Below are 24,420 nucleotides of genomic sequence, written 5' to 3'. Positions count from 1 at the left end.
TCCGAAATGACCACATCAGTAACAAGCTGGAAGCACTGCAGCACTGCCTCGGCCAAGCGGCAACAGGCTGTGCTGAAGCTAATATGCTTAGGTGACAAACCGCACAATGCTGAAGAGTTGTGGATAGCTCTGAAAGAGCAGGCGGATCTGTGGCTCACACCGCTGAACCTACAGCCAGGCATGGTCGTGTGTGACAATTGCCGGAACCTTGTGGCGGCTCTGAAGCAAGGCGAGCTCACACATGTACCATGCCTGACCCATGTGCTTAACCTCATGGTTCAGCAATTTCTCAAATCCTACCCATAGCTGCCAGATCTGCTTGTTAAAGTACGCCGCCTGTGTGCCCATTTTAGAAAGTCACCTACAGCTTCCGCCACTCTTGCTGTGTTTCAGAAGCGTTTGCAGCTTCCGGCTCACAGACTGGTGTGTGATGTCCCCACGCATTGGAACTCTACACTGCAGATGTTGGAAAGGATTTGTGAGCAGAAGAGGGCAGTTGTTGACTACCAGCATACCAGTTGGTATTCAGTTCAGACTCCACACATAAGACCTCAAGGGTGGACATGGATGTCAGACATATGTACCATCCTCCTAAACTTTGAGGACTCCACCTAGATGGTGAGCGGTGATGACTCCATAATTAGCATCACCATCCCGCTTCTCTGTCTTCTGAAATGCTCTCTGCTCACAATCAAAGAGGATGCACTGCAGGCGGAGCATGATGAGATGGAGCGAGGAACAATATAGGGTGATTACACACAGCCCAGCCTCATCTCATCCCAACATGGATTGGGTGACAATGAGGAAGAGGAGGAAGGACAGGACCTAGTTTCATGCGCTAGAGACGGTAATACCTGCACAACTGTCATACCGTCTGTTCAGCGTGGCCGGCCTGAGGACAGAGAGGAGGAGGAGAGCATGTTCAGTCATCTTCTTGGTGAGGACACGGAAGTCTTGCCTGTTAGCAGTCTGGCATGCATGGCTGAGTTTATGTCACGCTGCCTTTCCCATGATCCTCGTGTTCTCAAAATTTTGGGTTACAGTCATTACTGGTTGGTGACACTTCTAGACCCACACTACAAGGAGAACTTTATATCTCTTATTCCTGAGGAGGACAGGTCTACAAAAATGGGGCAGTACCAGAAGGCCCTTGTTGCGGAACTATTAAAAAAATTCTCATGTGAAAACGCTGGCGGCAGAGGTCACAGTTTGTTGGACAACCACTCCCATAGCACAGGCCCTGAGGTGCGGGGTACTCTCACAAGGAGTGCAAAGTTTGGGAAGATGCTGAGGGAGTACCTTGACGACCATACTCCAAGTCTCTCTACGCCTTGGAGGTCCTGGCTTGCCGTGCCACTAGCGTTTTTACAGAGTGGGTTTTTAGTGCCGCTGGTGGAATTATAACTGATAAGCGCATCCGCCTGTCAACTGAAAATGCTGACAGGCTGACTCTTATAAAAATGAACAAGGGCTGGATTGGGCCAGACTTCTCAACACCACCCAATGATAGCAGTGTAACATAAACTCAAATCCAGTGTCTTTTTTTGGGAGGTGTATTCCCATGCACCTCTTCACACCCACACATGGGTATACGCTTCCTGATTTTGGCTATTTGCTCTTGTCCTCCTCCTTCTCCTCATCCTCATCCTCCACCACCATATCACCAGGATGACCGTGGTCCATGATGCAACACCCACATAATTCTTTTAAAGGGTGTTTATAATGCCCGTAAAAAAATATTTTTATACACTATGTTCATGTATACCCCCAGGGGTAAATGTTTGTCAGCCCATACACTTAGTGCATGGGCATTTCAAGTATAGGGGACCTGCTCCTTTCTAATGGGAACATTTTTTATGAGGCTCTCCTCCACGTCTCTTCCAAGGGGCATTGGAGTGCTTTCCAATTTTTGGCAGTCCTTGCATTCACTGCATAGGCCAAAACTATAGGAGACCCACTTACTAACAATGGGAACATTTTTTTTCAGGAGGCCCTCCTCTACGTCTCTTCCAAGGGGCATTGGAGTGCCTCCAAATTTTTGGCAACCCTTGCATTCACTGCATACGCAAACACAATGGGAGACCCACTTCCTAATAATGGGAACATTGTTTTCAGGAGGTCCTCTGACCTCCACATCTCTTCCAAGGGGCATTGGAGTGGCTCCAAATTTTTGGCAACCCTTGCATTTACTGCATAGGCAAACACAATAGGAGACCCACTTTCTAATAATGGGAACATTGGTTTCAGGAAGCCCTCCTCTAAATCTCTTCAAAGTGGTATTGAGGTGCGTCCAAATTTTGGGCAGCCCTGCCACTCACTGCATATGCAATAACAGTATAGGAGACCCACTCTTTAGTAATGGGAACAATAAAACATAGCCGGCTGATGTCTCTCTAAGAATAGTGAGGGCCTACTGCTGGCCCTTTAAAAATAGTAAAGGCCGGATAATGGCCCTATAAAAATAGGCTTTGTGACTTTCAGAGTCCCTGCTTCATAAATGAAACACAATGTGTCTGATGATGTGTCACACACCACATGGCCAAATAAGGTTGTAAAAGGTTAAAATGACATTTCCTGGTGAATGCCTTTGTCAAGGCTGAAAGCAATGCAAAAGTGTAAAAACGCATCAAAAACGCTAAGTGTGAACATATCCCAAGGTGTGGAGGAGTATTTTTGTTTTTGGTCATTTATTTTGCCTTATATGCAAGTTATTACCCTGGAAAGGATGTTCCTTAACATATTTCCCAGGAAAATCCATTTTGGTTTCCATTTTGTATGTTTTATTGTGAGTCCATAAAAGTGGCGTAATACCTCTGACAACAGTTTTGACAGAAGTGACCTGGGAGTCAGAAATGCTTCCAGGGGTCTTCCCCATGCTGTTGCCATGTCATTTGAGCACTGTTCCAATCGATTTGGGCAATTTTTAGGCCCTCTGCAGACCGCCGGGGGAGCCGCCTGAAAAATGCTCGAGTTTCCCATAGACCTGCTATTAAAGCTCATGAATATTCCCTTCAACCCACTCCCATGGGTTGTAGTGAATATCCATGGTCTTTAATAGCGGGCACACAGACCGCAGAGTGGCAGCAGGAGCCGCACTGCGGTACAATGTGCCGGCTATTGAACAGACTGAATGGTCACTGCTCCCCCCGGGCGTCGGGAGCAGTGACTATTCCAGCACAGCGTCTCACACTGTGTGAGGGTGCATGGTAGGGACGCCATGTGCACCCTGCCATGCGTGGCTCACACAGTGAGAGTGTCGGCAGCAGAGCGGGACAGCGCTGGAGGAGAGAGGAGGTGAGTATGAGTGTTTATTTTTTTTGTAGGCAGCGTGATGGGGGCTCAGAGGGTGCCATGCATACCAGGATGGGGGCTCAAGGGGTGTGATGCATACCAGAATGGGGGCTCAGAGGTTGCCATGCATACCAGGATGGGAGCTCAAGGGGTGCCATGCATACCAGGATGGGGGCTCAAGGGGTGCCATGCATACCAGGATGGGGGTTCAAGGGGTGTTATGCATACCAGGATTGGGGATGAGGGGTGCCATGCACACCATGATGGGGGCTCAAGGGGTGCCATTCATACCAGGATGGGGGCTCAGAGGGTGCCATGCACACCAGGATGGTAACTCAGATAGTGCCATGCACACCAGGATGGGGTATCAAGGGGTGCCATGCATACCAGGATGGGGGCTCAAGGGGTGCCATGCATACCAGGATGGGGTATCAAGGAGTGCCATGAATACCAGGATGGGGCTCAAGGGGTGCCATGCATACCAGGATGGGGGCTCAAGGGGTGCCATGCATACCAGGATGGGGGCTCAGAGGGTGCCATGCATAACAGGATGGGGGATCAAGGGGTGCCATGCATACCAGGATGGGGGCTCAAGGGGTGCCATGCATACCAGGATGGGAGCTCAAGGGGTGCCATGCATACCAGGATGGGGGATTAAGGAGTGCCATGCATGCCAGGATGGGGAATCAAGGGGTGTGATGAATACCAAGATGGGGTATAAAGGGGTGCCATGCATACCAGGATGGGGGATAAAGGGATGCCATACATACCAGGATGGGGGATCAAGGGGTACCATGCATACAAGGATGGGATGGGGGCCACTTATACCAGGAAGGAGGTACCATACATACCAGGATGGAGGATATTAACAGAATTGGGCAACATTACCCCAATACCAGTGTCAGCAGCAGACCCCCTCCCCCATAACGGCATTATGACCATATTTTTTGCTTACATTTTTTTCCTATTTTCCTCCTTTAAAATCTAGGTGCGTTTTATGGTCCGGTGCGTCTTATAGTCCGAAAAATATGGTAGTTTTAGAATAATCGGCTAAGCGTCCTTCTGTCTGTAGCCTTTATAGACTGCGCATGCGCGACAAGCAGTCTGGCTCCAGACAAAAGAACGCTTGGAGCCGTTACAGGTAAGAGAAGTGTTGTATGGCACCGGAGATCACGGTATGCGTAGACACTGAACGCATACCGCGATCTCCGGCGCCATACTTACATACTTACCTGACCGGGAGGAGCGTTGCTGCGGCGCCTCTCTTCTGACCAGAGACCGGGGGCGGAGTGAAGGCATCAGAATTGGTGCATGCGTATAGCGCTATCCGGAGCCATTTTACTGAAGACACATTTACAGTGTGTCTTCAGCAAAATGGCACCAGACAGTGCGGTGCTCCGACGACGCACTCCTTCACCTGCCCCCGGCAGAAGAGGACACAGCAGCGCTGGAGCACAGGGAAGAGAGGTGAGTATAAGGGTGCAGAGGGTACCATGCATACCAGGATTAGGGGGATGAGGGGTACCTTGCATACCAGGATTGGGGGATGAGGGGTACCATGCATACCAGGATTGGGGGATGAGGGTTACCATGCATACCAGGATTGAGGGATGAGGGGTACCATGCATACCAGGATTGGTGGGTTAGGGGACCATGCATACCAGGATTGGGGGATGAGGGGTACCATGCATACCAGGAATGGGAGATGAGGGGCACCATGCATACCAGGATTCAGGGATGAGGGGTACCATGCATACCAGGATTGGGGGATGAGGTGGGCCATGCATACCAGGATTGGTGGGTGAGGGGACCATACATACCAAGATTGGGGGTGAGGGGTACCATGCATACCAGGATTGGGAGTGAGGGGACCATGCATACCAGGATTGAGGGATGAGGGGGCAACGTATACCAGGATTGGGGGATGAGGGGTACCATGCATACCAGGAATGGGGGATGAGGGGTACCATACATACCAGGATTGGGGGATGAGGGGTACCATACATACCAGGATTGGGGTTGAGGGGGGCCATGCATACCAGGATTGGGGGTGAGGGGTACCACACATACCAGGATTGGGGGTGAGGGGACCATGCATACCAGGATTGGGGGTGAGGGGACCACGCATACCAGGGATGGGGGATGAGAGAACCATGCATACCAGGATTGGGTGGTGAGGGGACCATGCATACCAGGATTGATGGATGAGGGGACCATGCATACCAGGAATGGGGGGTGAGGGGACCATGCATATCAGGATTAAAGGATGAGGGGACCATGCATACCAGGAATGGGGGATGAGGGGACCATACATACCAGGAATTGGGGATGAGGGGACCATGCATACCAGGATTGGTGCGTGAAGGGACCATGCATACTATTATTGGGGGATGAGGGGACCATGCATACTAGGATTGGAGGTGAGGGGACCATGTATACCAGGATTGGGGGATGAGGAGTGCTATGCATACCAGGATTGGGGGAAGAGGGGTACCATGCATACCAGGATTGGGGTATGAGGGGGACCATGCATACCAGGATTTGGGGATGAAGGGTACCATGCATACCAGGATTGAGGGATGAGGGGTACCATGCATACCAGGATTGGTGGGTGAGGGGACCAAGCATACCAGGATTGGGGGATGAGGGGTACCATGCATACCAGGAATGGGGGATGAGGGGTACCATGCATACCAGGATTGGGGGATGAGGGGTACCATGCATACCAGGATTGGGGGATGAGGGGGGCCATGCATACCAGGATTGGTGGGTGAGAGGACCATGCATACCAGGATTGGGGGTGAGGGGTACCATGCATACCAGGATTGGGGGTGAGGGGACCATGCATACCAGGATTGAGGGATGAGGGGGCCACGTATACCAGGATTGGGGGATGAGGGGTACCATATATACCAGGATTGGGGGATGAGGGGGGCCATGCATACCAGGATTGGTGGGTGAGAGGACCATGCATACCAGGATTGGGGGTGAGGGGTACCATGCATACCAGGATTGGGGGTGAGGGGACCATGCTTACCAGGATTGAGGGTGAGGGGTGTCATGCGTACCAGGATTGAGGGTGAGGGGTGCCATGCGTACCATGATTGAGGGTGAGGGGTGCCATGCATACCAGGATTGAGGGTGAAGGGTGCCATGTGTACCAGGATTGGGGGTGAGGGGTGCCATGCATACCAGGATAGGGATGAGGGCAGCACATAACAGGATGATTGGGGAGCACAAATTTTCTGCATGACGCTTCTACTTGTTACATGGCTTCTTCTGCATTTATTTCTGTTGGACATAAAGTTCTCTTAATGAATGAATATATTACTGAAGTGTTCAAGGCTCATTGATAAACCCTGTTGCTATAAATCCCACTCTGATATTAAATATGTTACCAATCATCTATCAAGCAAAGCAAAACCTTTATGCCAAACACTCCTATTAGTCTTCATATTATTGGGTTTCTACAACAATGTTAGAATTGTTATAAATTACTATGTCTGTTTCATGTACTAAAACGTCAATAATATGCAAGTATACCAATAAGGAAAATGTTTATTATTGTTGGTGTTTTTATGGTTTTATCAATATTATAACATTCATTTTTGTGTTGCTTGTTATTTCTCATAAAATGTTAAAAAAAAAGTACCCGACATTATGACCAGTAAACTTAACATCAATTGTGGGAAAAAATATTTGCAGGGCTTCTATATGTTGGAGTACATGATAGAAAATAATATTATAAGTGATCGCCAGCACAGTTTTATGAAGGACAAAAGTTGTCAAATCCACCTGATTAGTTTTTATGAAGTGATGAATAGAAGCCTGGAATGATGAGTAGCTGTGGATGAAGTTTTTTTCAGACTTTCCAAAGGCATTTGACACTGACCCAAATAAACACCTAATCGGTAAATTAGATTGTATCAAAGACTTGCTCAAAGACCGCGCCCGGAGGGTTGTCATTACTGTTTGGTATTCAGAATGGTCTCTGATAGAGATGAGTAAACCTGAACTTTAAAGTTCGTAGTTCGTACCGCACACTAGGTGCTGAACTCCAAACACAGACTTCTCCCGGAAGTCTGTTTTAATGTTCGGTGTTCCCGAGGGAAGTGAATGAGAGAGTTTTCAAAATTTTCCAGCTCCGAAGTTCAGCGCCCCATACATTTCAATGGGGTCCGGGTTCATGTTCGAGTCCGGGTAAAGATCTGGCAACCGAACCGAACTTTGGACATAAAGTTCTGTTGGGTACCAGAACCCAAACTTCCACGGATCCACTCATTCCTAGTCTCTGGCTATAAGTGGTGTACCCCAAGGTTCAGTGCTGGGTCCAATATTATTAAACATACTTATTAATGATGTAGAATACTAAATTAATAGTATTGTTTTCATTTTTTTCAGATAACAGCAAGCTACAGTGTGTAGTATGATGAAGTCTATTAATGATATTCATAAGTTGCCAGTTGATTTGGATAAACTAAGTAATTGGGCATCCACTTGGCTGATGAAGTTCAATATGAAAAAATTTAAAGTTATGCACATGGGCAATACTAATATGCAGGCACCATATTTTTGAGGCGGATTAAAACTAGGAGAGTCACTTGTAAAGAAGGATTCAGGTGCATTTATAAATCACAGACTAAATAACAGCCTGTAATGTCAATCAGCATCTTCTAAAGCCAGAAGAATATTGGCATGTATTAACAAAGGCAAGGACTGGCAAAACTGGGATGTAATACTACCACTTTCCCTTTTCAAACAATTAGTATGACCTCATGAGGAATATGCAGCTCAGTTTTGGACACCAGTTCATATAAAGGATGCCCTGGAGTTAGAAAAAGTACAAAGAAGAGCCATAAACTGATAAGGGGCATGGAGGATCTTAGTTATGAGGAAAGATTAAAATAATTACATGTTATTATGTTTTGATAAAGGATGATAAGGGAGGAAATGATTAACACATTCATAAATGTACAAATAATATGGTCAAAATCTGTTTAATGTAAAATCAGCGCAATAGACAAGAGGGCACAGTTTACATGTGGAAAAGAAAAGTTCAATATCCAGAGGAAACAAGCCTTCTTTACCATTAAAACTTAATTTGTGGGTCAGTCTCAAGGGCTAGTCACAATGGGAACAATCGATCATTTCAAACGAGGCTTAGTTGATTTTTTTAGAGGAAGATAGCAGAAATACTTATGTCAATGTGTAAAATTTTTGTTCTGTTACAAATTTTTGCTACCTCATCTGAGAACAGAATAATGTAGAGAAAGAGACCCTGATTCCAATGATATATCACTTAGATTACTGGGTGCAGCAGTTGTGACACAATCAGAGTTTTTAGATGTAGCATGTAGCAGAGCTCAAAAGCTAAGACCTCCCACACCAAAGCTTTTTGTGTACATTGTATATTGACAGTAACCTGCTAATCAAGGGGGAGGCATGGTTGGTTGACTTGGCACTAGACAGCTAGTCTGGACAATAATAATGTCCTACTGATAAAACCTTCATTGTTAATAAACAACAGCACACAGCCTGATAAGTGACACATCGCTGAATTCAGTCTTTTAACCCCTACCTCATGCAGTCATCAGATTGTATAGCAAAAACTTGCTGACAGATTCCCTTTAATGTTGATCCAGTTGAGATCACGAGATAAAAGTTTAAATTTTTAGGGCAGATTGGTTCATACTTATTTATTATAAAACCCTATCCCTTTATCCTTTTCTATTCCTCAGATGAACTTGATGGACATGTGTCTTTTTTCAAGTGAACTAAATATCTACATCATGCCGTAAATGTTATTACCTTATTATAACAATTGGGTTACAGCAGTAGAAGAAAAAAGCGTATCAAAGATGAGCTGTCATACAGAGGTCTCACATCACTCTCTCAGGAGCCATGGAGCCCTGGTGTTCCTTAAAACTTGAGAAATGGCCCCCAAAAAGATCACCACAGTAAAATCTGTCACTATTGAGCTAAATGTAAACTGAAAAGGAATCTTTTTTGACTACTGGTGTCTACGTGCCTGCTTCCTTAATTATGAGCAGTATGACGCGCCCCCTGGGCCAGTGTTGTTTGGGGGATACCCGGAGCCGGATCAGGTGGGGGTTGTAGTCTCCGAGTGGCGGTGACCCGGTCCGTGCCCAGGGTGTCAAACTCAGTGTGTGGCAGTCCTTATAGATGTTACTAGATGTTCTTTTATGTCGACTACGCCACCCGTTGAATTGCGGTCAATACGGCCGCCGCTGCAGCAGGGTCCGCTGAGGCTGGTGATGTGTGCGCAGCTCAGGTAGTATAACCCCCAACGGGAGGGGTATAGCCTCAGGGGGTCAGGTGTAGAGGATGGTGGTTGTGGAGGTGCAGGGAGGATGGTAATGAGACTCAGAGTCGGGCTGTGCAGTTCAGGGTCTTTACTTACTGCTGTTATGCTGGTCACTCCGGCCTTGAGTGACCACCCGAGCCGTGCTGTGTCCACCAGGTCCTGGACTCGGCCAACTCCCAAGTAATTCTGGAGCGTGATCCTGAGCTCCCTTTCTGACTTGTCCTTCTCTCTGGCCTTCCCCACCAGGGATCCACCTAAGTCCGGCTCCCTCGGGCCTCTTGTTGGTAAACCCTTGTCTCTGGGTTCCCTGACCCTATTCTTGGTGTGCCTTCCGGGTGGATTTAGTGGGTGGTCGTGGCAGATCCTGCCCACGACCTCCGGTCTCTGGCTAAGGATTAGTGCCCTCCACCAGCTTGGGATCCGGTACCCTTGTGCCAACTCTTCACCCTCTGATCTAATCTTGGGTTCTTGGAGTTCTCTCTTCTCCCCCTCTGGGTCCTTCTTTCTCCTCTCTCTCTCTGGGCCTTGGAGCTGCTCTGCTTCTCTGCTCCTCAAGTTAAACTCTCACTGACTGACCAAACCTCTACAAAGACCCTGTCCTAAGATGGTGCCCACCTTATGTACTCCCTCTATGTGTGAGCTCAGGTGACCAGCACCCAATGAGCTCCTAGCACTACCCAGACTGCTCCCCCTATCTGCCCCTACACTACTGGGATGTTCCAACCCCCTCCCACTCCAGCCAGGGACAGACACTGTCGTACCTGCACATTTCTCTAGTGGGAGTACCATTGGTCTGTCCCCCGGAAATGGGATGTGTGTAGTGCATGCAGTCTACTGAGCTCAGTTCCACACTCCATCCTTACCCGGGAGTGGAATACCACACCTCTGGGTCGAGGTGCAATACCCCTGTAGCAGCCGAATCCTCAGGGTGCTACATTCCCCCCTGGTAAATCACAGCACGTCCTGGGGCTGTTAAAGATAAAAACATCCAAAACATACAATTATTTTTCATAAACATCAACATATAAACATATAAAACATCATATATATATCATCAGCAGCAATAAACTCTTCATATAAAAACTTTTCATTATAAACATTCTTGTTCCTCCGGCCACGGTACAACTTGTGACCGGGTAAAGTGCGACAGTCTCTTAAAGAAAATGGTTTCCTATAAAACCAGTAGGGGGCGCTTTAAGAAGCGCAACTATGTACAAGGGGAATATGGCCGCTCTCAGTCCTCGGCCAGGTATTAGGAACTAGGGACACACGGGCATCAGTTCACACTTTGTCCCAACGGGGAACATATTTTAAATAAGTAACAGTTCTTGGTACCCCGACGGGCAACTTTATACAGTCTCTCTCTACCGTACTTCAACGACGGCATCCTCCTGCTCTTTCTTGTTGGTTGGTTTCAGTTTCAGACCCGTCCGGGTCCTCTTGCTCCTCCTCACACCGCAGCTCCTCCTCCGTCAGGCGATGCACATGGAGGGCGTAGGGTCCTTTGGCACACTTGTGCCGGGTGAAGGTGACCTCGTCCCCTACATACAGGTCACGACCTCTGTGTCCCTCCGGCAGATGGCTTTCTACGTCTCTGCGGGTCACAAAGACGTCGCCGGGGGTATGATGGTCTCTAATGAAGCCCCACCCATGCTGCATGTTGAATTTTATCACAGTTCCGGTGGAAGGGGGACCATGAGCTGCACGGGGATTCCTCCTGGTCCGGCTCTTCTGCTCCGCGCTCCTTATCTGTGCTTGCTGTTCCCGGACCCGCCTCTCTCTCCGCTCCCTCTCGAAGACCTCGAGCTGCTGCCGACAGCACTCTGCACGCTCCGCTGCGGCCGCCCGAGTCTCCTGAGTGAACCCCATGAGGTCTTCTCCGGTGGGGTCCCACTCAAACTGTGCCTCCTCCAGGGGGGCGAGGTCCTCTTTACAGGCTTCGGAGCAGGAATCAGGGGCTCGCACATGGGCCTTGCTCTCTGGAGTTCCAGCTGAATGTACTCCTGGGGCCATACAAAGGGCTGCCCATCCGGGCACGTATGCTGGGCGAATAGATCTTCACCCAGGTGCGGCACTCTAGATGTTGAGGGCGCGTTGATGGTAGCGGCGCCCGGGTTGACCAGGCCTTGCGACCAGGCTTGGGGCACGCTAAAGGAAAAGGGCACCGTAAGAACGGCGGCGCCCGTGGTTACTCGGCCCTGCGACCAGGCTGGTGGCTCCGCGGAGGTAGGGGGCGCTGTTGGAATTGCGGCGCCCGGGGGTACTAGGCCTTGCGACCAGGCTGATGGTATTTCCTGCTTGGCCACGCTCGAGGTCGAGGCGTGTGACGTCACAGGGGTCGCGGCCGCGGTTTCCGGTTGAGGCCTAGTCGGCGGCGGTGACGATGCAGCGACGGGCACGGCAGGGGGAATTTCGGGCTCTGCGACGGGGAGCTGGGGCAGGCACGCGGTTTCCCGGCTCGGGGTAGAGACGTCCCCTTTACCTGCCTCCATCCGTTCAGCTCCCTTCTCGGCGCCGTCTCCGGCCTTGAGTCCTCCTGCACCATCCTCAGAGGCGGTCTGTCTCCTCGTCTCGGGTGGCGTGCTCCGCTGACGGGTTTCGGTCTGCTGGGCCATCTCTCGGCTCCACTCCGCCAACGTCTCTCGCTGCACCCGGGCCATCCTCCGTGCGAGGCCCTCCAGCGCAGTCTGTGCACACTCCCGGTCTCGGGGGAGCTGTGCCAGGACCTCCACTAGGCCTAGTGGGGTCGTTGCTTGCAGCAGGCTCCTGACCACTGGGTCGGTGCTGCCTGACTCTCCCTCCATCTCCGGGTAGGCTTTCTCTGGACTCCTCTCCAGACTTCTTGTCTCCGGGTGCGCTCTCTCCAGACTGCTCCAGGCGACACCCATCTTTGCTCTCTTGTTCTGTCTCCGCCCACATTGAGGGTGGTCCCGGGGCAACTTTGTGATTGTCAGTTCCAGGGGCAGTTCTCTCACGCTGATGGACACTTCCAGCATCACAGTCTCTGTTGGTGGGCGCGGTTTCCGCTTTTGGCGCCATTCTTCGACCTGGCCCACGATGGGAGGTGACCTCTTGCCACCCTCTGGCACGCCCATAATGGCGTCCGCTCTTCCAAGGTGGGAAATCTTTGGAAATGGCGGGAATCGTCTCCCAGTGGCGGGAAACTCCATGGATGGCGGGAAAAAGCTGCAAATGGCGGACAACCGGCGGGAAACGACCTGTGATGGGGTCCGTTGGCGGGGACCCTCCGGAACCGGCGGGAGACTTCTTTTTAAGGTAACGGTGTACTTTTCTTCAGGCACGCAGTACCCGGTTGTTGCGGGCACGTAATCCTGCCGACTACGCCAAAGTTGACGCGCCCCCTGGGCCAGTGTTGTTTGGGGGATACCCGGAGCCGGATCAGGTGGGGGTTGTAGTCTCCGAGTGGCGGTGACCCGGTCCGTGCCCAGGGTGTCAAACTCAGTGTGTGGCAGTCCTTATAGATGTTACTAGATGTTCTTTTATGTCGACTACGCCACCCGTTGAATTGCGGTCAATACGGCCGCCGCTGCAGCAGGGTCCGCTGAGGCTGGTGATGTGTGCGCAGCTCAGGTAGTATAACCCCCAACGGGAGGGGTATAGCCTCAGGGGGTCAGGTGTAGAGGATGGTGGTTGTGGAGGTGCAGGGAGGATGGTAATGAGACTCAGAGTCGGGCTGTGCAGTTCAGGGTCTTTACTTACTGCTGTTATGCTGGTCACTCCGGCCTTGAGTGACCACCCGAGCCGTGCTGTGTCCACCAGGTCCTGGACTCGGCCAACTCCCAAGTAATTCTGGAGCGTGATCCTGAGCTCCCTTTCTGACTTGTCCTTCTCTCTGGCCTTCCCCACCAGGGATCCACCTAAGTCCGGCTCCCTCGGGCCTCTTGTTGGTAAACCCTTGTCTCTGGGTTCCCTGACCCTATTCTTGGTGTGCCTTCCGGGTGGATTTAGTGGGTGGTCGTGGCAGATCCTGCCCACGACCTCCGGTCTCTGGCTAAGGATTAGTGCCCTCCACCAGCTTGGGATCCGGTACCCTTGTGCCAACTCTTCACCCTCTGATCTAATCTTGGGTTCTTGGAGTTCTCTCTTCTCCCCCTCTGGGTCCTTCTTTCTCCTCTCTCTCTCTGGGCCTTGGAGCTGCTCTGCTTCTCTGCTCCTCAAGTTAAACTCTCACTGACTGACCAAACCTCTACAAAGACCCTGTCCTAAGATGGTGCCCACCTTATATACTCCCTCTATGTGTGAGCTCAGGTGACCAGCACCCAATGAGCTCCTAGCACTACCCAGACTGCTCCCCCTATCTGCCCCTACACTACTGGGATGTTCCAACCCCCTCCCACTCCAGCCAGGGACAGACACTGTCGTACCTGCACATTTCTCTAGTGGGAGTACCATTGGTCTGTCCCCCGGAAATGGGATGTGTGTAGTGCATGCAGCCTACTGAGCTCAGTTCCACACTCCATCCTTACCCGGGAGTGGAATACCACACATCTGGGTCGAGGTGCAATACCCCTGTAGCAGCCGAATCCTCAGGGTGCTACAAGTACACAACACGTTATTAAAGCGTAACATTTAAAGCGCACCTGTCAGCAGGATAGTGCTTGGTAAACTATATAAACTGTCAGATGGGCAACATTACACTGAATAAAATGATACCCTGGTTGATGAAATCCATCCTGTGATTTTTGTGTAATCTTTACTTTCAGTTTGGAGATCATGATATGCTCGTGCTCCGGGGCGGCCTGTGGGGGAGGGAGGCTCTATCTGGTGCTCTGCTTACATATTCATCTGTATGCTCTTATGACAGCTCACTGTGTCTTCACTGACCTGCCTCCTATTTTACCTAGCCCTGCACTACTAGATGCATTATGTAAAATAGGAGGCAGGTCAGTAAACGATCAGTGAGCTGTCTTAAGAGCATACAGATGAATATGTAAGCAGAGCACGAGATAGAGCGCCCCCACAGGCTGTCCCAAAGAACAAGCATATCATTATCTCCAAACTGAAAGTAAAGATTACACAAGAACCACAGGATGGATTTCATCAACCAAGGTATCATATTAATCAGTGTAACGGCGCCCACCAGACAGTGTATGTAGTTTACTGGGCATTATCCTGCTGACAGGTGTGCTTTAATTTGTTAACAAATTATCTAATTATGAGTCCATCAACAAATAAAAAAAAAACATAAATGATATATCAACAAAACTAATCAAAACAGATAAATGAGACATTGCCCTTCTCTACAATATACGAACAAACTTACTGGGAAGGAGAAAGAGCTGTGTAGTCTAGGTATATGCTTATGGTTTGTAAAGATATCTTACAGATATCCTATCCTGTACTCTAATAAGAGGAATGGAAGAACTGCCCTGATAACAGTAACCACATATTAGAACTTTACCTTTTCGGTCCCCTTATGTATCCTACTCGAACCTACTTGTTTTATCTGAGAATGTGTCAGAATTCTATACTTAGTGAGCCATGGTCTACATGTTTTCAGGAATTATTGGGCTTATAAGATCCATGTAGACAAGTTTAATTTTCATTGCACATTCAATTATTTTTTCAAATGCTATTCTGTTTCACGTTCCACCATGTAATAATATAAACAAGCTGAAAAATGTAACCCACAATGGCGCCCATTAGACTTTATTTGATAAACTCTTTACATTTATTTCTGTGTGTGTGGTCACATAAATAAATGTTCATTGTACGTCTTTTCCGTTGATAACAATATAAGAATCAGTAGGAGGGAGTGAATTGATAGTGAAAGTGCTGGAGGAAAGTAAAAACTAATCAGCTTTCTTGCATAGTTTAAAGAGGTTGGGGTTCTATTCATTTCACCGCTGCCACTAATCAATTACTGAGAACACCACGGCAAGTTTCTGATGGCATTTTCTATTAGAATGCAAATAGCGTACTCAATTCTTATTTTTTGATTAGAGGTAAATTGCTCCATTAAAGTCTCGTTGAGCACTTTCCTCTACTCTGTGGAAGAACACAGACTACAAGACCTTTTGCAATTTTAATTTCTAAATTTTACTGATGTACAGAGGTTCTTCTTGACAATTATGATTAGTCTCATGGCTCTCTTTCCTTTCCTTACTACTGGAATTCATTTATAACTTTAATGTACAAGGATAAGTCATCAGATCACTAGTGTAAAATACATAACACCCCCTGCATATCAATGCTCCTTTCTTACACTGCTTTAATTTATGATTATTTATGTTTATATATATTTATTCATGTATAGATATATCTAAATATATATATATATTTAGATATATGTGTGTAATCTGCTCACTCTTCATACAAGTCATGTTTACTTTGCACACGTGTCTCTGTAAAATTCCTCATACATTGGATTTCCAACATTACAAAATTATTTGTCCTAAGCTTCTCTCCCTATAAAGTACTACATATGGATCTTGCTTTATATAACGTTTTTAATCATCTGTTTGACAGTAGAAATAAATGGATTTGGGATCTTTCCCATGTGCCCGTGTTGCACTATTATCAGTGCCTTGTTTCTTTGATTTTGCAGGTTAGGAGGCAGTGCGGGGGGAGGGGAGATCATTTGGAAATGCTGGGGTGTAATCTTCATTACTTTCAATTCCTAATTTCTGTATACACTGCATGATAACTGCAGTCTAAACAGGCTGCCGGTCACCCAATAAACAAGCAAAATGCTTGTTCATCAGGTTAAATGACCTTTTGGTTTGCCCAGAAGATCATCATTCTCGGCAGCGCATCGTCCTGTGTAAACAGGACCTGTGCTGCCGAGAACAATGACAACCTATAAGCACTAAAAGATGTATTGCAGATTGTTCAGTGTGCATCTGAAGTGAGGTAATGGCTAATAAACGACTGCCGACCGGCAAATATGTTGCCAGCAACCATATCATCTGTTAGCACTGGCATTACAGTCTTAAAATGTACCAGGTTTATTATAGCTGCACATGCTATTTGATAACTCTGGCACTCCTTTAGTCTGTCTAGTCCAAGTTGACATCAACTACCATACTTTTTGTCATAAATTTAAACCAAAACTGTGGCGCATTTTTTTGGCAAACAGTATTGCATGTTATACCACATCTCTTTCCACCAAGCGATGAACCTTGGCCGAACAAGGTGCAAGCCATGAAGGCACATTTTTGTGCAAAATGCTCTAAAATTCTGGTGCATTTAGATTGATAAATCTTCCCCAGTGAAGGAAGGGTTTAATGCATTAAGATGTGCTTCTCATTTATTCTTGGGATAATGTGAAGGAGGATTCGGATTTCCCAAACTGCACATCATCAAACCGGTAGAGAGTTCTCTTTGTGGCTGAAAGCATGAATCAGAACATTATTTGGATTTTAGCTATATTTTAATTTTATTTCATTTTCTGCTCTCAGGCAACTTTTTTGAAATCCTAGACAAGCCCCCTCAACACCCAGCAGACGAACACCCCTCAGTCAGATATCTCCTATCAGCTGTGACTAAACAAAAGACAACAAAGCAAACATTAAATTTAAACTCTAGATTTTGTATTTTTCTACTTTTATCAGAAAAACTCTTATATAATCAGCCCTCATGTGCTTTGTGTTACATTTTATAGAGAGAAACATATGATACCAATAAACACATTTTTTCTGCAGTCCAGATCAGCAGCTGAAAAGGCAGATGTTAATGCATGAATGGCTGATTAAGCGTAATGGCTGATACTGTCATTCTGTAAAGTTCAAAGAGGCGATTAAGGACCTCACCAGATGATGTTCTCTAACTGTGTCTATATATGAGTATCTGTGTAGGTCAGTTTGTACGTACATGTGCTAATCAGCTCCCTTTAACATTAGTAAATGCTGTCATTCAGGCAGCGCAATATAATTTAATGGTCAAACCCTCCCACCTTAATTGTTCATTCATCAAGGTCACTATACTCCAGAAGTTATAGACAACTATACAAGTGTCAACTAATGGAGTGTAGCATAGTAATAAAATGTAAAACATAATCATCAGCACTCAGATAAACAAGCACAGGGCACATAACAGATTGGCAATTATAATGCATAATAACATTACCCACATTCATTAGAATTGGGAGAGTAATAGCAGATAACCAGCAAATATCCGTCTATCTATCCAGCTATCTATTTATCATTCCATCTATCCAGCAATTTATCCTTCCATCTATCCTTCCATCTATCCATCCATCTATCCATCCATCTATCCATCCATCTATCCATCTATCCATCCATCTCTCCATCTATCCATCCATCCATCTATCCTATTCTTCTATCCATCTATTCTTCTATCTATCCTTCTATCTATCCTTCTTTCTATCCATCTATCTATTTATCATTTATCTAGAGACTAAAAAATTAAAGCTGCTCAAGTCAAAACTGTATAATATGGCAGCCTACAGGTTAGATCCAAGAACCACACCGTATACTGTAAAATTCAAAAAGGTAGGCTGCACACAAAATTTAGGTAATGAAAAGTGCAGGAGAACTTTCATTCAGTCCATGTGTGAAGTGGTTTCTGCACTTTTGATAATCCGAATTTTGTGTGCTGCCTACCTTTTCATTTTATCAGTCAAAAAGAATAAGCTCAGCTATGTACAGCACAGGTGATTAGATGATCGCAGCTTCAAGTCTCCCAAATGGACTATTGAATAAATTAAAAAGTAAAAAAAATATTTTAAAACATCACAAAAGTTCAAATCATCCCCCTTTTGCCCCATTAAAAATACAATTAAATAAAAATACACATATTTGGTATCACCACATTCAAAAATGTCCGATCTGTCAAAAATATATCAAAATATTAAATAAATATAAAATATAAAATAAATCAATCTGAGGGGTAAATGGCATAAAGAGAAAAAAAATCAAAACACCAGAATTAAGTGATTTTTTTGGTCAGCACAACATTACAATGAAGTGCAATCAGAGACGATCAAAACATCATATCTATCCCAAAATAGCGCAAGTAAAAACATCAGCTCTGGGCACAAAAAAGAAGACTTCACACAGCTCCAGATGCTGAAAAATGAGAACGTTACGGGACTCTGAGAATGGCGACAAAATTAAATTAATTTTTTAAAAAATTTCTGAATTTTATTTCACCACTTAAAAAAAAAACTATACATGCTTGGTATCTGCATACTCGTACTGACCTGGGGAATCATGTTGCCAGATCAGGTTTACTGTATATTGAACATGGTTAATAAAAAAAAACACAAATTGCACTGTTTTTGCAATTTTACAGCACTTGGAATTTTTTTTTCCATTTTCCAGTACACTATGTGGCAATATGAATGCTGTCATTGAAAAGTAAAACTCATCTGCAAAAAACAAGCCCTCATTATGGATATATGGCCAGAAAAATAAAGTTATGGCTCTTGTAAAAAGCGAAGAAAAAACGAAAAACGAAAAATCGCCCGGTGGTGAAGGGGTTAAAATTAAAAACAAACAAAAAGAAGTTTTATTCTATTGCCGCCACTATTACATCATGTGTACAGTTCAACATGAAAAATTTGGTGAAACATCCTCTTTATTAGCAAAATATCAAACGGAATTAGGCTTGTTACATAGTAAAACTATGTTCACATCAGTTCTAAAATTCTTTAAATTCTTGGAAATCTGTTGTTATTCATTTTAATGGGAAATGCAGTTTGCCGTTAATAGGAGGAGACTGTTCAGTGAATTTTATTTACTGAATGAGCTTTTGAAAAACATCTGATGGAAATATAAAAGAGCAAGTAACGTTTTTGAAGCAGATCCTGATGGAATCTGCTCCAGAGTTGAAACTGTTAAAAGGCTGGAAAATGAATGAAAACCTTTTCAAAACAGCTCCAGGAAATATTTCAGGAAAAGGAAAGATTCTACTAAAAGAACATTTCCTAAAATGGTTTCTCCATTAAAAACCTGTTCTCTTATAAAAATTAAACCTTTTTTGTGAAGATCTAATGTGCCAATCATGAAAATATAGCGTACAAGTCATAAGCAAAGCAGGCTTGGCATATCCTAAGTAGTGTTGAGCCACCCCCGTAGTGTTCGAGTTCGGTTCGGTTCGTCGAACACCCGTGTGTTCGCCGAACTGTTCGTCGAACTGTTCGTCGAACACCTTCGAACACCGTTAAAACCAATGGCAGGCAAACAAAAACACATAGAAACACATAGAAAACACCTTCAAAGGTGTCCAAAAGCTGACAAACTGCTCAGAAGACACAACTAACACATGGAAAAGTGACAAGTACATATAGTCATGCGAAAAGAAAAGAGGTGGAGGAGTAAAAGGAGGGGGAGACACAGATATAGGCATGTCATGCCCTTCTAAAATCCAAAAAGTGAGAAGCCGACACGTTCAGTCCGCTCCTGCCCGTACCACCTCCGTGTCGCCGGGTTTGTGCCAGAGCCGCGGTGAACCCTGACGGCCAGCCCCCCTCTCCCAATACTGGTGCCTGTCCGCTGGTGGGTCAAGCGAGCCCCCCTGTGGTGGAGGCAGCTCTAAGCTTTTTAATTATAATTGTCTCTCTAATTTGAATGAATACACTTTAAATCCATTTACAAGGATCTATTGGAGGGCAAGTCTCATGCCAGCAGCCGCGTAATTCCAGCTCCAGTAGCGTCCACTAAAGCTGCTGCAGTTAAAAAGCTTTTATAAGGATCAAGCTCGGCTGTCCACCGCAAGGCATCCTACTGCCAGTCCCAGCCCCTATGCCTTGGGGTGCCTCCTGATGCTCTTCACTGAGTATCCCGTGGTCCCGAAGCATTTCCTTTGAAAAAATTAAGTGTCCAAACTACAGGTGGTGTAGCTTGCTTAACAGCCGGGATAATCCGCTGACTAGCAGACACTGCTACTAGGCACAAAGTATTTCCTGGGCTAGATGCAGTTAAAAATTTGTAATTAGATACTCTCGTTGGATGCTGAGAAAGCATTCCATAGAGTCTCCTGGCACGCCATATATGATTCTCTTAAAAAGCTTGGGGTAGGGGTCTAGGGGACCCTTTTATAGCCAAAATCACGGCCCTGTATCACAATACGTCACCTAGGCTGAAGATAAATGGAACTGTAGCACCCTGAGGGCTCGGTTGCTACAGAGGTATTGCACCTCACCCAGAGGTGTGATATCTCACTCTCAGGTAAGGATGGAGTGTAGATCAGGACCCGACACCTGCATGCATTACACCACATTGCCGTGGGGCAGGGCGACCAATATGCCTCTGAGATGGGCACGACAGTCCCTGTCCCTGGCTGGAGTGGGGGGAGGGAACACTGAGGAAGGGGAACCCTGTAGTGCAGGAGCAGGGAGGAAGCAGTTCCTGGGTGCATTGAGAAGGGAGTATAAAAGGTGGGAACCATCTTAGTTCAGTGCAGAGAAGTCTGAGCAGAAGTGGCAGGGAGCAGGGGCTCTGCATGAGCTCTGCTCCGGAGGCGGGCCTAGTAACAGAGGCCCAGGCCTGGAAGAGGGAGAAGGAAGGAAGAGGAGCGGAGAAGGCTCCAGGAACGAGGAATGAAGGGATCCCAGGGGTGCGGACAGGCGAGTCGCCACCGCACGCCCGAATCCACCTGCGTGGAGGGGTCAGGCCAAAAGGGGAGACCGGTCCCCGAAACTAGTGGAGGCAGGAAACGACCCTCAGCTAGAAACCGGAGGCTGTGACATTTTATGTGGCGCAGCCCCTCGCTACACCCGCTAGGAAGGCACCACATAGGGTCAGGGAAACTGGCGCCAAGTTTACCAAGAGGAGGCCCGAGGCAGCCGGACAGAAGGGTTGGTAAGAAAGGCCAGACAAAGGACACACAAAGGGGGTCCTGTGAAGCGCTCCAAAGTTATCTGGGAGTTGTCTGAGCCCCTCACCTGGTGAGCACAGTACGACGTGGGCAGCCGTTACCTGCAGACGTGGTCTGGATAATAAGAACTGTGAGTAAAGGCCCTGGACTGCATCACTGACTTCGTGTCGTTACTGCTGCTGCCCTGCACCATCACCCCCATCCTCCGCATACACTGCCCTGAGGCTATACTCCTCCCGTGGGGAGTTATGCTACGCTCTGCTGCACCCACAACACCAGCCTCAGCGGTCTGCCTGCAGCGGCGGTTCACTCTGACCGCAATCCACGGGTGGCGTAGTCGGACATTTAAACATCAAAACCACATAAATAGTTCCGCCACTGGTTTGACCACCCTGAGCCACGGAACCGGGTCACCGCCACGAAGACTACAACCACCAGTATCCACCAAAAAGGGTCCGGCTCCGGGTGTCCCAAGGCCCAGGGGGTGCATCAGAACATTTTCATCACCTTTCACAATCACCAATGGGACAAGGCAGGGATGTCCTCTGTCCCCTCTCTTATACATCCTAGTGACGGAGCACCTGCTCTCATCAATTCGCCATAACCCCAATATTAGGTGGATTGAGGTGGGAGGCACCGAGTACAAGTGCTCTCTATTTGCTGATGATGTCCTAGTATATATCACTCAATCACATATATCCATCCATGCTGTTATGGCTGAAATAGATCACTTTGTTACATGGTCAAATTTTAAAATCAATGCAGCGAAGTCTGAGGCCCTCGATGTCTCCCTCCCCAAATCCATATAGGATTCCATCCAGTCCAACTTTCCCTTTGCCTGGCCCTCACAGGGTATCAAATGCTTAGGAATTCCTATTCATAGAGACCTCTCCCATCTATGTTATCTTAATTTTGGGCCCTTTATTGAACAACTCCATACAGACCACGGTTGGCAAGTTAGAACTGTAAGATTCACTACGTGAACCACTGGTGTTTTGTGGAAAAGCACATGTACACTGTGTTCCAAATTATTATGCAAAAAGTGTTTAGGAGTGATAAGGGAAGAATTTGTTTGATTGTCAGTTAAACTCATTGATGGTGATGTGTGTCAGGGCTCTTTATATCACTGTAAGCAATTGCAGACACCTGTGCTAATTAGTTTGGCAGGTGTGTCCAATGAAAGGCAAGACTACTTAAGAAGGCTGTCTCACATTATTAAGCAGCCTACATTTTCTGCCAAAATGGGAAAGAAAAAGGATGTGTCGGCTGCTGAGAAGCAACAAATTGTGGAGTGTTTAGGTCAAGGCATGACTACAATCAACATTGTGCGATGATCAGGATGAAGTGTCTTGGCAATCAAGAAGTATGTAGCTGATTCACAGTACACATGTGTGCGTGCTGATAAGGGCAAATTGAGGACTCTTTCCTACAGGCAATTACGTCAGGTTAAAAGAGCAGCGGCAAAAAAGCCTTGTCATAGCAGCAGACAAGTTTTTGAAGCTGCTGGTGCCTCCAACGTCCCCCGAACAACAAGATGCAGGGTCCTTCAGAGGTTTGCAGCTGTGCATACGCCATCCTGTCGACCTCCTCTATCCACTTCACACAAGCAGAAACGGCTCCAGTGGGCTAAACATTACATGAAGACTGATTTCAAAACTGTTTTGTTCACGGATGAGTGCCGTGCAGCGCTCGATGGTCCAGATGAATGGAGTGGAGGATAGCTGGTTGATGGACACCCCACGCAAACACGGCTACAGCGCCAACAAGGAGGAGGTGGAGTAATGTTTTGGGCTGGAATCATGGGGAGAGAGATTGTCGGCCCCTTTAGGATCCCTGAAGGCGCTAAAGATGAACTCCATAATGTATGTGGATTTTCTCAAACAGCACTTCCTGCCATGGTTCAAGAAGAAGAACCGTGTATTTCACAGCAAGATCATTTTTTTGCATGATAATGCACCATCTCATGCTGCACATAAAACATCTGCATCTCTGGCTGATATGGGCATAAAAGGGGACAAACTTATGGTGTGACCCCCATGCTCCCCTGACCTCTACCCCATTCAGAACCTCTGGAGCATCATCAAAAGGAGTGTCTATGATGGCGGGAGGCAGTTCACATCTAAGCAACAGCTCTGGGAGGGTATTCTGTCCTCATGCAAAACAATTGAAGCAGAAACCATCCAAAACCTGACAAATTCAATGGACGAGAGAGTTCAGAAGCTCCTTTCGAACAAGGGGTCCTATGTGAAAATGTAACATCACCTAGAATAAAGTTTTGAGTTGAAAACTGTTTGATTTCAGTTTCTAATAACCTGCTAATGCTTATAATTTCAAAAATGACAATTTTTTTGGTCTTTATTAAAATGAAAAGGTTGATCGAAAAGTTTGGGGGATCTAAGAGTGTGGCAACCCAGTAGTCATGATTACTTCGAATTCTGACAATATGAGGGTCATGTTGCAGGTAGTGCAGCAAGAAGGCACTTATGTGTCTTGCGCATCTCAGGGCCCCAAAATTATTTTCTGGGCTAGATGCAGCTAAAAATTATTATTAATTTTAAATCTGGTGGAGCTTAGTATAGATGGCCTAATAGGATCAGTGCTGCACACTGCTACAAAGCCCAAATTATTTTCCAGCCAAGATACAGATAAACATGATTAGTAATTTGAAAGCTTAAAACGGTTGGTAGGGTGATTTTAACCAATCATCAAGCTTTTACTCTCCCCAGGATGACACAGGGGTAGAAAAGTCGTTTCGGATCCATGATTTGTTCATCTTTATGAACGTGAGTCTGTCTACATTATCAGTGGAGAGCCGCGTGCGCTTATCTGTCAGCACACCACCAGCAGCGCTGAACACACGTTCAGACAGAACGCTGGCTGCGGGGCATGACAAGATCTCCAAGGCGTAAGTGGCTAGCTCCGGCCATTTATCCAGATTGGAAGCCCAAAAAGAGCAAGGGTCCAGTGACACAGTCATGGCTTCAATGTTTACTTGGAGATAC

The sequence above is a fragment of the Phyllobates terribilis genome, unplaced genomic scaffold (assembly GCF_046119375.1).
Source record: "Phyllobates terribilis strain yellow unplaced genomic scaffold, ASM4611937v1 Scaffold_1__5_contigs__length_1240528914, whole genome shotgun sequence".
NCBI lineage: Eukaryota > Metazoa > Chordata > Amphibia > Anura > Dendrobatidae > Phyllobates > Phyllobates terribilis.
This window is presented reverse-complemented; position numbering follows the sequence as displayed.